Source organism: Melospiza melodia, chromosome 1, assembly GCF_035770615.1.
Source record: "Melospiza melodia melodia isolate bMelMel2 chromosome 1, bMelMel2.pri, whole genome shotgun sequence".
Lineage (NCBI taxonomy): Eukaryota > Metazoa > Chordata > Aves > Passeriformes > Passerellidae > Melospiza > Melospiza melodia.
The window spans coordinates 76626674-76639988 of record NC_086194.1 but is presented as its reverse complement, the minus strand read 5'-3'; positions in this window follow the sequence as shown (position 1 = coordinate 76639988).

Here is a 13315-nt window from a genome sequence, read left to right as displayed (position 1 = left end):
CTGACTTACAGATGACTAAAAGATGTTGATGGGCATTTGAGCTGACAAGTTTTGAAAAAGTGCACGGAAATTAAAATTGAAACCACTAAAATTAAAAACTCCTTGCCATTTTCTTTTTCCTCTCCTATTCAAAATTGCATATGTCAGATATCAGTGCTTCATGCAAACCTCTCAGATGCTCTCAGAGAAAAAGCTTTTCTTTCAGACTAAGTTGCGGTTGACGTAGAACACTAGCAGGAGTGAAAGATTTTCTGGGCATCGGGGCAGCCCGTTCTCCTTGGATTTGTGTGCAGAATGCATTTTATCCAAACTGGAAAATAGATCCCAGCTCTGTTCTATTCATCATCCTTACTTCATCAGGCCAGAAGATTCTGTGAAAAGTAGCCTGTGGACCTTGAAGACAGCGCATGTGAACCAGATGAGAGGTGATAGAGAAGTTGAGGGAGAGAAGAAAGAGCATGAGGCTGAAACCAGAAAGTATTTCTCCACGTGATCATGGAAGATTGCAGGAGCCACTTGGTACTATCAAACCAGCCCAACTTGGCACTTGTGCCACCTTGGGTCTGGGAGCCATGTTGCATATCGTGCATTTTAAGGAGCCAGCTGGCCACACCCAGCCATATGCCCCCAAACACAAACCAAGGCCCTTTTCTCTGGCAAACAAAACTCAACTGCCCCTCTTCTGGATGGCAGATTGCAGGAACCACTTGGTACTATCAAACCAGCCCAACTTGGCACTGGTGCCACCATGGGTCTGGTCACCATCCTGCCTATTGTAGCTTTTCAGGAGCCAGCCGGTCACTCTCAGCCATAGGCCCCCAAACACAAACCTCGGCCCGTTTCCCTGGCAAACAAAAGTAAGCTGCCCCGCTTCTGCATGGCAGATTGCAGGAGCTACTTAGTACTATCAAATCAGCCCGACTTGGCACAGGTGCCACCTTGGATCTGGGAACCATCCTGTGTATCGTGGATTTTCAGGGGCCAGCCGGCCACTCTCAGCCATATGCCCCCAAAAACAAACCACGGACCTTTTCTCTGGCAAACAAAAATCAGCTGCCCCACTTCTGGATGGCAGATTGCAGGAGCCACTTGGGACTATCACACCAGCACAACATGGCACTGCTGCCACCTTGGATCTGGGAACAATCCTGCGTATCGTACATATTCAGGAACCAGCCGAACACTCCCAGCCACAGGCCCCCAAACACAAACAACGGCCCTTTTCTCTGGCAAACAAAACTCAACTGCCCCTCTTCTGGATGGCAAATTGCAGGACGCACTTGGTACTACAAAAAGAGCCCGACTTGGCAGTGGTGCCACCTTGGCTCTGGGAACCATCCTGCGTATCGAGCATTTTAAGGAGCCAGCCGGCAATTCCCAGCCGTATGCCCCAAAAAGAAACCATGGACCTTTTCTCTGGCAAAAAAAACTCAGCTGTCCCGCTTCTGGATGGCAGATTGCAGGAGTTACTTTGAACCATACAACCAGCCTTACTTGGCACTGGTGCCACCTTGGATCTGGGAACCATCCTGCCTATCGTTGATTTTCAGGGGCCAGCCGGCCACTCTCAGCCATAGGCCCCCAAACACAAACCACAGCCCTTTTCTCTAGCAAACAAAATTCAACTGCCCCGCTTCTGGATGGCAAATTGCAGGAGCCACTGGGTACTACAAAAACAGCCTGACTTGGCACTGGTGCCACCTTGCGTCTGGTTACCATGCGGCGTATCGTGCATTTTAAGGAGCCAGGTGGCCACTCCCAGCCATATGCCCCCAAACACAACCCACGGCCCTTTTCTCTGGCAAACAAAACTCAGCTGCCCCGCTTCTGGATGGCAGATTGCAGGAGACACTTGGTACTATCAAACCAGCCCGACTTGGCACTGGTGCCACCTTGGGTCTGGGAACCATCCTGCGTATTGTGGATTGTCAGGAGACAGCCAACCACTCTCGGCCACAGAGCCCAATCAAAAACAAAGGTCCGTTTCCCTGGCAAAAAAAACTCAGCTGCCCCGCTTCTGGATGGGAGATTGCAGGAGGCACTTGACACTGTCAAACGAGCCCCACTTGGCACTGGTGCCACCTTGGGTCTGGGAACCATGCTGCGTATCGTGGATTTTCAGGAGCCAGCCGGCCACTGCCAGCCACAGGCCCCCAACAAAAACCACGGCCCTTTTTTCTCGCAAACAAAACTTAGCTGCCTCACTTCTGGATGGCAGATTGCAGGAGCCACTTGGTGTAATCAAACCAGCCCGACTTGGCACTGGTGCCACCTTGGGTCTGGGAACCATCCTGCGTATCGTGGATTCTAAGGAGCCAGCCGGCCACTCCCAGCCACAGGCCCCCAAACAAAATCAACGGCGCTGTTCCCTGGAAAACAAAACACGCCTGCCAACTTTTTGATGGAGTTTGCAGGAGCCACTTGGTACTATCAAACCAGCCCGACTTGGCACTGGTGCCACCTTGGGTCTGGGAACCATCCTGCGTATCGTGGATTCTAAGGAGCCAGCCGGCCACTCCTAGCCACAGGCCCCCAAACAAAAACCTAGGCCTATTTCTCTGGCAAACAAAAGTAAGCTGCCCTGCTTCTGGATGGCAGATTGCAGGAGACACTTGGTACTATCAAACCAGCCCAACTTGGCACTGGTGCCACCTTGGATCTGGGAACCATGCCCTGTATCGTGGATATTCAGGGGCCAGCCGGGCACTCTCAGCCATATGCCCCCAAAAACAAACCACGGACCTTTTCTCTGGCAAACAAAACTCAACTGCCCCACTTCTGGATGGCAGATTGCAGGAGCCACTTGGGACTATCACACCAGCACAACATGGCACTGCTGCCACCTTGGATCTGGGAACAATCCTGCGTATCGTACATATTCAGGAACCAGCCGAACACTCCCAGCCACAGGCCCCCAAACACAAACAACGGCCCTTTTCTCTGGCAAACAAAACTCAACTGCCCCTCTTCTGGATGGCAAATTGCAGGACGCACTTGGTACTACAAAAAGAGCCCGACTTGGCAGTGGTGCCACCTTGGCTCTGGGAACCATCCTGCGTATCGAGCATTTTAAGGAGCCAGCCGGCAATTCCCAGCCGTATGCCCCAAAAAGAAACCATGGACCTTTTCTCTGGCAAAAAAAACTCAGCTGTCCCGCTTCTGGATGGCAGATTGCAGGAGTTACTTTGAACCATACAACCAGCCTTACTTGGCACTGGTGCCACCTTGGATCTGGGAACCATCCTGCCTATCGTTGATTTTCAGGGGCCAGCCGGCCACTCTCAGCCATAGGCCCCCAAACACAAACCACAGCCCTTTTCTCTAGCAAACAAAATTCAACTGCCCCGCTTCTGGATGGCAAATTGCAGGAGCCACTGGGTACTACAAAAACAGCCTGACTTGGCACTGGTGCCACCTTGCGTCTGGTTACCATGCGGCGTATCGTGCATTTTAAGGAGCCAGGTGGCCACTCCCAGCCATATGCCCCCAAACACAACCCACGGCCCTTTTCTCTGGCAAACAAAACTCAGCTGCCCTGCTTCTGGATGGCAGATTGCAGGAGACACTTGGTACTATCAAACCAGCCCGACTTGGCACTGGTGCCACCTTGGGTCTGGGAACCATCCTGCGTATTGTGGATTGTCAGGAGACAGCCAACCACTCTCGGCCACAGAGCCCAATCAAAAACAAAGGTCCGTTTCCCTGGCAAAAAAAACTCAGCTGCCCCGCTTCTGGATGGGAGATTGCAGGAGGCACTTGACACTGTCAAACGAGCCCCACTTGGCACTGGTGCCACCTTGGGTCTGGGAACCATGCTGCGTATCGTGGATTTTCAGGAGCCAGCCGGCCACTGCCAGCCACAGGCCCCCAAACACAAACCACAGCCTTTTTCTCTGGCAAACAAAACTCAGCTGCCCCGCTTCTGGATGGCAGATTGCAGGAGCCACTTGGTACTATCAAACCAGCCCGACTTGGCACTGGTGCCACCTTGGGTCTGGGAACCATCCTGCCTATCGTGGATTTTAAGGAGCCAGCCGGCTACTCCCAGCCACAGGCCCCCAACAAAAACCACGGCCCTTTTTTCTCGCAAACAAAACTTAGCTGCCTCACTTCTGGATGGCAGATTGCAGGAGCCACTTGGTGTAATCAAACCAGCCCGACTTGGCACTGGTGCCACCTTGGGTCTGGGAACCATCCTGCGTATCGTGGATTCTAAGGAGCCAGCCGGCCACTCCCAGCCACAGGCCCCCAAACAAAATCAACGGCGCTGTTCCCTGGAAAACAAAACACGCCTGCCAACTTTTTGATGGAGTTTGCAGGAGCCACTTGGTACTATCAAACCAGCCCGACTTGGCACTGGTGCCACCTTGGGTCTGGGAACCATCCTGCGTATCGTGGATTCTAAGGAGCCAGCCGGCCACTCCTAGCCACAGGCCCCCAAACAAAAACCTAGGCCTATTTCTCTGGCAAACAAAAGTAAGCTGCCCTGCTTCTGGATGGCAGATTGCAGGAGACACTTGGTACTATCAAACCAGCCCAACTTGGCACTGGTGCCACCTTGGATCTGGGAACCATGCTCTGTATCGTGGATATTCAGGGGCCAGCCGGCCACTCTCAGCCATATGTCCCCAAACAGAAACCTCGGCCCGTTTCTCTGGCAAACAAAACTCAACTGCCCCTCTTCTGGATGGCAAATTGCAGGATGAACTTGATACTAAAACCGCAGGCCGACTTGGTAGTGGTGACACCTTGGGCCTGGGAACCATCATGCGTATCGAGCATTTTAAGGAGCCAGCCGGCCACTCCCAGCAATATGCCCCCAAAAACAATCCACGGAATTTTCCTCTGGCAAACAAAAATCAGCTGCCTCGCTTCTGGATGGCAGATTGCAGGAGCCACTTTGCACCATCAAACCAGCCCGACTTGGCACTGGTGCCACATTGCATCTGGGAACCATGCTGCCTAGCGTGGATTTTCAGGAGCCAGCCGGCCACTCTCAGCTATATGCCCCCAAACAAAACCCACGGCCCGTTTCCCTGGCAAACAAAATTAAGCTGCCCCGCTTCTGGATGGCAGATTGCAGGACGCACTTGGTAGTATCAAACCAGCAAAACTTGGCACTGGTGCCACCTTGGGTCTGGGAACCATCCTGCGTATCGTGGGTTCAAAGGAGCCAGCCGGTCACTCCCAGCCACAGGCCCCCAAATACAAACAATGTCGCTTTTCCCTGGAAAACAAAACTCGCCTGCCAACTTTTTGATGGCAGATTGCAGGAGCCACTTGGTACTATCAAACCAGCCCAACTTGGCACTGGTGCCACCATGGGTCTGGTAACCATCCTGCCTATTGTAGCTTTCCAGGAGCCAGCCGGACACTCCCAGCCATAGGTCCCCAGTCACAAACCTCGGCCCGTTTCCCTGGCAAACAAAAGTAAGCTACCCCGCTTCTGGATGGCAGATTGCAGGAGCCACTTGGTACTATCAAACCAGCCCAACTTGGCACTGGTGCCACCTTGGGTCTGGGAACCATGCTGCGTAACACAGATTCTAAGGCGCCAGTCGGCCACTACGAGCCACAAGCCCCCAAACACAAACAACGGCGCTATTCTCTGGCAAACAAAACTCAACTGCCCCTCTTCTGGATGGCAAATTGCAGGACGCACTTGGTACTATAAAAACAGCCCGACTTGGCACTGGTGCCCCCTTGGGTCTGGGAACCATCCTGCGTATCGATCTTTTTAATGAGACAGCCGGCCACTCCCAGCCATATGCCCCCAAACACAACCCACGGCCCTTTTCTCTGGCAAACAAAACTCAACTGCACCGCTTCTGGATGGCAGATTGCAGGAGCCACTTGGTACTATCAAACCAGCCCGACTTGGCACTGGTGCCACCTTGGGTCTGGGAACCATCCTGCGTATTGTGGGTTGTCAGGAGCCAGCCGAACACTCTCGGCCACAGACCCCAATTAAAAACAACGGCCCGTTTCACAGGCAAACAAAACTCAGCTGCCCCGCTTCTGGATGGGAGATTGCAGGAGGCACTTGGTACTATCAAACCAGCCCGACTTGGCACTGGTGCCACCTTGGGTCTGGGAACCATCCTGCGTATCGTGGATTCTAAGGAGCCAGCCGGCCACTCCTAGCCACAGGCCCCCAAACAAAAACCTAGGCCTATTTCTCTGGCAAACAAAAGTAAGCTGCCCTGCTTCTGGATGGCAGATTGCAGGAGACACTTGGTACTATCAAACCAGCCCGACTTGGCACTGGTGCCACCTTGGATCTGGGAACCATGCTCTGTATCGTGGATATTCAGGGGCCAGCCGGCCACTCTCAGCCATATGTCCCCAAACAGAAACCTCGGCCCGTTTCTCTCGCAAACAAAACTCAACTGCCCCTCTTCTGGATGGCAAATTGCAGGATGAACTTGATACTAAAACCGCAGGCCGACTTGGTAGTGGTGACACCTTGGGCCTGGGAACCATCATGCGTATCGAGCATTTTAAGGAGCCAGCCGGCCACTCCCAGCAATATGCCCCCAAAAACAATCCACGGAATTTTCCTCTGGCAAACAAAAATCAGCTGCCTCGCTTCTGGATGGCAGATTGCAGGAGCCACTTTGCACCATCAAACCAGCCCGACTTGGCACTGGTGCCACATTGCATCTGGGAACCATGCTGCCTAGCGTGGATTTTCAGGAGCCAGCCGGCCACTCTCAGCTATATGCCCCCAAACAAAACCCACGGCCCGTTTCCCTGGCAAACAAAATTAAGCTGCCCCGCTTCTGGATGGCAGATTGCAGGACGCACTTGGTACTATCAAACCAGCAAAACTTGGCACTGGTGCCACCTTGGGTCTGGGAACCATCCTGCGTATCGTGGGTTCAAAGGAGCCAGCCGGTCACTCCCAGCCACAGGCCCCCAAATACAAACAATGTCGCTTTTCCCTGGAAAACAAAACTCGCCTGCCAACTTTTTGATGGCAGATTGCAGGAGCCACTTGGTACTATCAAACCAGCCCAACTTGGCACTGGTGCCACCATGGGTCTGGTCACCATCCTGCCTATCGTAGCTTTCCAGGAGCCAGCCGGTCACTCCCAGCCATAGGTCCCCAGTCACAAACCTCGGCCCGTTTCCCTGGCAAACAAAAGTAAGCTACCCCGCTTCTGGATGGCAGATTGCATGAGCCACTTGGTACTATCAAACCAGCCCAACTTGGCACTGGTGCCACCTTGGGTCTGGGAACCATGCTGCGTAACACAGATTCTAAGGCGCCAGTCGGCCACTACGAGCCACAAGCCCCCAAACACAAACAACGGCGCTATTCTCTGGCAAACAAAACTCAACTGCCCCTCTTCTGGATGGCAAATTGCAGGACGCACTTGGTACTATAAAAACAGCCCGACTTGGCACTGGTGCCCTCTTGGGTCTGGGAACCATCCTGCGTATCGATCTTTTTAATGAGACAGCCGGCCACTCCCAGCCATATGCCCCCAAACACAACCCACGGCCCTTTTCTCTGGCAAACAAAACTCAACTGCACCGCTTCTGGATGGCAGATTGCAGGAGCCACTTGGTACTATCAAACCAGCCCGACTTGGCACTGGTGCCACCTTGGGTCTGGGAACCATCCTGCGTATTGTGGGTTATCAGGAGCCAGCCGAACACTCTCGGCCACAGACCCCAATTAAAAACAACGGCCCGTTTCACAGGCAAACAAAACTCAGCTGCCCCGCTTCTGGATGGGAGATTGCAGGAGCCACTGGGTACTATAAAACCAGCCCTACTTGGCACTGATGCCACCTTGGGTCTGGGAACCATGCTGCGTATCATGGATTTTCAGGAGCCAGCCGGCCACTGCCAGCCACAGGCCCCGAAACACAAAAAACAGCCTTTTTCTCTGGCAAACAAAATTCAGCTGCCCCGCTTCTGGATGGCAGATTGCAGGAACCACTTGGTACTAACAAACCAGCCCGACTTGGCACTGATGCCACCTTGGGTCTGGGAACCATCCTGCGTATCGTGGATTCTAAGGAGCCAGCTGGCCACTCCCAGCCACAGGCCCCAAAACACACACAACGGTGCTTTTCCCTGGAAAACAAAACTCGCCTGCCAAACTTTTGATGGCAGATTGCAGGAGCCACTTGGTATTATCAAACCAGCCCAACTTGGCACTGGTGCCACCATGGGTCTGGTCACCATCCTGCCTATCGTAGCTTTTCAGGAGCCAGCCAGCCACCCCCAGCCAGAGGCCCCCAGACAAATATTTCGGCCCGTTTCCCTGGCAAACAAAAGTAAGCTGCCCTGCTTCTGGATGGCAGATTGCAGGAGCCACTTGGTACCATCAAACCAGCCCAACTTGGCACTGGTGCCAACTCAGGTCTGGGAACCATGCTGCGTATCGTGGGTTCTAAGGAGCCAGCTGGCCACTCCCAGCCACAGGCACCCAAACACAAACAACGGCGCTTTTCCCTGGAAAACAAAACTCGCCTGCCAACTTTTTGATGGCAGATTGCAGGAGCCACTTGGTACTATCAAACCAGCCCAACTTGGCACTGGTGCCACCATGGGTCTGGTCACCATCCTGCCTATCGTAGCTTTTCAGGAGCCAGCCGGTCACTCCCAGCCATAGGCCCCCAGACACAAACCTCGGCCCGTTTCCCTGGCAAACAAAAGTAAGCTGCCCCGCTTCTGCATGGCAGATTGCAGGAGCTACTTAGTACTATCAAACCAGCCCGACTTGGCACTGGTGACACCTCTGGTCTGGGAACCATCCTGCCTATCGTGGATTTTCAGGGGCCAGCCGGCCACTCTCAGCCATATGCCCCAAAAACAAACCACGGCCCTTTTCTCTGGCAAACAAAACTCAACTGCCCCTCTTCTGGATGGCAAATTTTAGGACGCACTTTGTACTACGAAAACCGCCCGACGTGGCACTGGTGCCACCTTGTGTCAGGGAACCATCCTGCATATCGAGCTTTTTAAGGAGCCAGCCGGCCACGCCCAGCCATACACCCCCAAAAACAAACCACGGACCATATCTCTTGGAAACAAAAATCCGCTGCCCCGCGTCTGGATGGCAGATTGCAGGAGCCACTTTGCACCATCAAACTAGCCCGACTTGGCACTGGTGCCACCTTGGGTCTGGGAACAATCCTGCATATCGTGGATTCTAAGGAGCCAGCCGGCCACTCCCTGCCACAGGCCCCCAAACAAAAACAACGGCGCTTTTCCCTGGAAAACAAAATTCGCCTGCCAGCATTTTGATGGCAGATTGCAGGAGCCACTTGGTACGTTCAAATCATCCCAACTTGGCACTGGTGCCACTATGGGTCTGGGAACCATCCTGCCTATTGTAGCATTTCAGGAGCCAGCCGGTCACTCCCAGCCATAGGCCCCCAGACACAAACCTCGGACCGTTTCCCTGGCAAACAAAATTAAGCTGCCCCGATTCTGGATGGCAGATTGCAGGAGCCACTTGGTTGTGTCAAACCAGCCCGACTTGGCACTGGTGCCACCTTGGGTCTGGGAACCATCCTGCGTAACGTGGATTCTAAGCAGCCACCCGGCCACTCTGAGCCACAGGCCCCCAAACACAAACAACGGCGCTTTTCCCTGGAAAACAAAACTCGCCTGCCAACTTTTTGATGGCAGACTGCAGGAGCCACTTGGTACTATCAAACCAGCCCAACTTGGCACTGGTGCCACCTCTGGTCTGGGAACCATCCTGCCTATCGTAGCTTTTCAGGAGCCAGCCGGTCACTCCCAGCCATAGACCCCCAGACAAAAACCTCGGCCCGTTTCCCTGGAAAACAAAAGTAAGTTACCCCGATTCTGGATGGCAGATTGCAGGAGCCACTTGGTAATATCAAATCAGCCCAACTTGGCACTGGTGCCACCATGGGTCTGGTAAACATCCTGCCTATCGTAGCTTTTCAGGAGCCAGCCGGTCACTCCCTGCCATAGGCCCCCGGACACAATCCTCGGCCCGTTTCCCTGGCAAACAAAAGTAAGCTGCCCCGCTTTTGGATGGCAGATTGCTGGATGCACTTGGTACTTACAAACCAGCCCGACTTGGCCCTGGTGCCACCTTGGCTCTGGGAACCATGCTGCGTAACGTAGATTCTACGAGGACAGGCGGCCACTCCCAGCCACAGGCCTCTAAACAAAAACAACGGCGCTTTTCCCTGGAAAACAAAACTCGCCTGCCAACTTCTTGATGGCAGATTGCAGGAGCCACTTGGTACTATCAAACCAGCCCAACTTGGCACTGGTGCCACCATGGGTCTGGTCACCATCCTGCCTATCGTAGCTTTTCAGGAGCCAGCCGCTCACTCCCAGCCATAGGCCCCCAGACAAATACCTCGGCACGTTTCCCTGGCAAACAAAAGTAGGCTGCCCCGCTTCTGGATGGCAAATTGCAGGACGCACTTGGTACTACGAAAACAGCCCGACTTGGCACTGATGCCACCTTGGGTCAGGGAACAATCCTGTGTATAGAGCTTTTTAAGGAGCCAGCCGGCCACGTCCAGTCATATACCCCCAAAAAAAAAACCACGGAACTTTTCTCCAGCAAACAAAAATCCGCTGCCCCGCGTCTGGATGGCAGATTGCAGGAGCTATTTAGTATTATCAAACCAGCCCGACTTGGCACTGGTGGCACCATGAGTCTGGTAACCATCCTGCCTATCGTAGCTTTTCAGTAGTCAGCCGGTCACTCCCAGCCATAGGGCCCCAGACAAATACCTCGGCCCGTTTCCCTGGGAAACAAAAGTAAGCTGTCCCGCTTCTGGATGGCAGATTGCAGGGGCCACTTGGTACTATCAAACCAGCCCAACTTGTTCCCAGACCCAAGGTGGCACCAGTGCCAAGTGGGGCTGGTTTGATGGTGCAACGTGGCTCCTGCAATCTGCCATCCAAAAGCGGGGCAGCTTACTTTTGTTTGCCAGGGAAACGGGCCGAGGTTTGTGTCTGGGGGTCTATGGCTGGGAGTGACCGGCTGGCTCCTGAAAAGCTACGATAGGCAGGATGGTGACCAGACCAGAGGTGGCACCAGTGCCAAGTTGGGCTGGTTTGATAGTACCAAGTGGCTCCTGCAATCTGCCATCAAAAAGTTGGCAGGCGAGTTTTGTTTTCCAGGGAAAAGCGCCGTAGTTTTTGTTTGGGGGCCTGTGGCTCAGAGTGGCCGGGTGGCTGCTTAGAACCCACGATACGCAGGATGGTTCCCAGACCCAAGGTGGCACCAGTGCCAAGTCGGGCTGGTTTGACACAACCAAGTGGCTCCTGCAATCTGCCATCCAGAATCGGGGCAGCTTAATTTTGTTTGCCAGGGAAACGGTCCGAGGTTTGTGTCTGGGGGCCTATGGCTGGGAGTGACCGGCTGGCTCCTGAAATGCTACAATAGGCAGGATGGTTCCCAGACCCATGGTGGCACCAGTGCCAAGTTGGGATGATTTGATAGTACCAAGTGGCTCCTGCAATCTGCCATCAAAATTTGGCAGGCGAATTTTGTTTTCCAGGGAAAAGCGCCGTTGTTTGTGTTTGGGGGCCTGTGGCTGGGAGTGGCCGGCTGGCTCCTTAGAATCCACGATATGCAGGATTGTTCCCAGACCCAAGGTGGCACCAGTGCCAAGTCGGGCTGGTTTGATGGTGCAAAGTGGCTCCTGCAATCTGCCATACAGACGCGGGGCAGCGGATTTTTGTTTCCAAGAGAAATGGTCCGTGGTTTGTTTTTGGGGGTTTATGGCTGGGCGTGGCCGGCTGGCTCCTTAAAAAGCTCGATATGCAGGATGGTTCCCTGACACAAGGTGGCACCAGTGCCACGTCGGGCGGTTTTCGTAGTACAAAGTGCGTCCTAAAATTTGCCATCCAGAAGAGGGGCAGTTGAGTTTTGTTTGCCAGAGAAAAGGGCCGTGGTTTGTTTTTGGGGGCATATGGCTGAGAGTGGCCGGCTGGCTCCTGAAAAGCTACGATAGGCAGGATGTTTACCAGACCCATGGTGGCACCAGTGCCAAGTTGGGCTGATTTGATAGTACCAAGTGGCTCCTGCAATCTGCCATCCAGAATCGGGGTAGCTTACTTTTGTTTTCCAGGGAAACGGGCCGAGGTTTGTGTCTGGGGGTCTATGGTTGGGAGTGGCCGGCTGGCTCCTTAGAAACCACGATACGCAGCATGGTTCCCAGACAAGAGGTGCCACCAGTGCCAAGTTGGGCTGGTTTGATACTACCAAGTGGTTCCTGCAATCTGCCATCCAGAAGCGGGGCAGCTTACTTTTGTTTGCCAGGGAAACGGATCGTTGTTTGTGTTTGGGGGCCTATGGCTGGGACTGACCGGCTGGCTCCATAAAATCCACGATAAGCAGCATGGTTCCCAGACCAGAGGTGGCACCAGTGCCAAGTCGGGCTGGTTTGATAGTACCAAGTGGCTCCTGCAATCTGCCATCCAGAAGCGGGGCAGCTTACTTTTGTTTGCCAGGGAAACGGGCCGAGGTTTGTGTCTCGGGGCCTATGGCAGGCAGTGACCGGCTGGCTCCTGAAAGCTACGATAGGCAGGATGGTGACCAGACCCATGGTGGCACCAGTGCCAAGTTGGGCTGGTTTGATAGTACCAAGTGGCTCCTGCAATCTGCCATCAAGAAGTTGGCAGGCGAGTTTTGTTTTCCAGGGAAAAGCGCCGTTGTTTGTGTTTGGGGGCCTGTGGTTGGGAGTGGCCGGCTGGCTCCTTAGAAACCACGATACGCAGGATGGTTCCCAGACCAGAGGTGGCACCAGTGCCAAGTCGGGCTGGTTTGATAGTACCAAGTGGCTCCTGCAATCTGCAATCCAGAAGCGGGGCAGCTTACTTTTGTTTGCCACGGAAACGGGCCGTTGTTTGTGTTTGGGGGCCTGTGGCTGGGAGTGGCCGACTGGCTCCTTAGAATCCACGATACGCAGGATGGTTCCCAGACCAGAGGTGGCACCAGTGCCAAGTCGGGCTGGTTTGATAGTACCAAGTGGCTCCTGCAATCTGCCATCCAGAAGCGGGGCAGCTTAATTTTCTTTGCCAGGGAAACGGGCCGAGCTTTGTGTCTGGGGGCCTATGGCTGGGAGTGACCGGCTGGCTCCTGAAAAGTTACGATAGGAAGGATGGTGGCCAGACCCATGGTGGCGCCAGTGCCAAGTTGGGCTGATTTGATAGTACCAAGTGGCTCCTGCAATCTGCCATCAAAACGTTGGTAGGCGAGTTTTGTTTTCCAGGGAAAAGCGCCGTTGTTTGTGTTTGGGGGCCTGTGGCTGGGAGTGGCCGGCTGGCTCCTTAGAATCCACGATACGCAGGATGG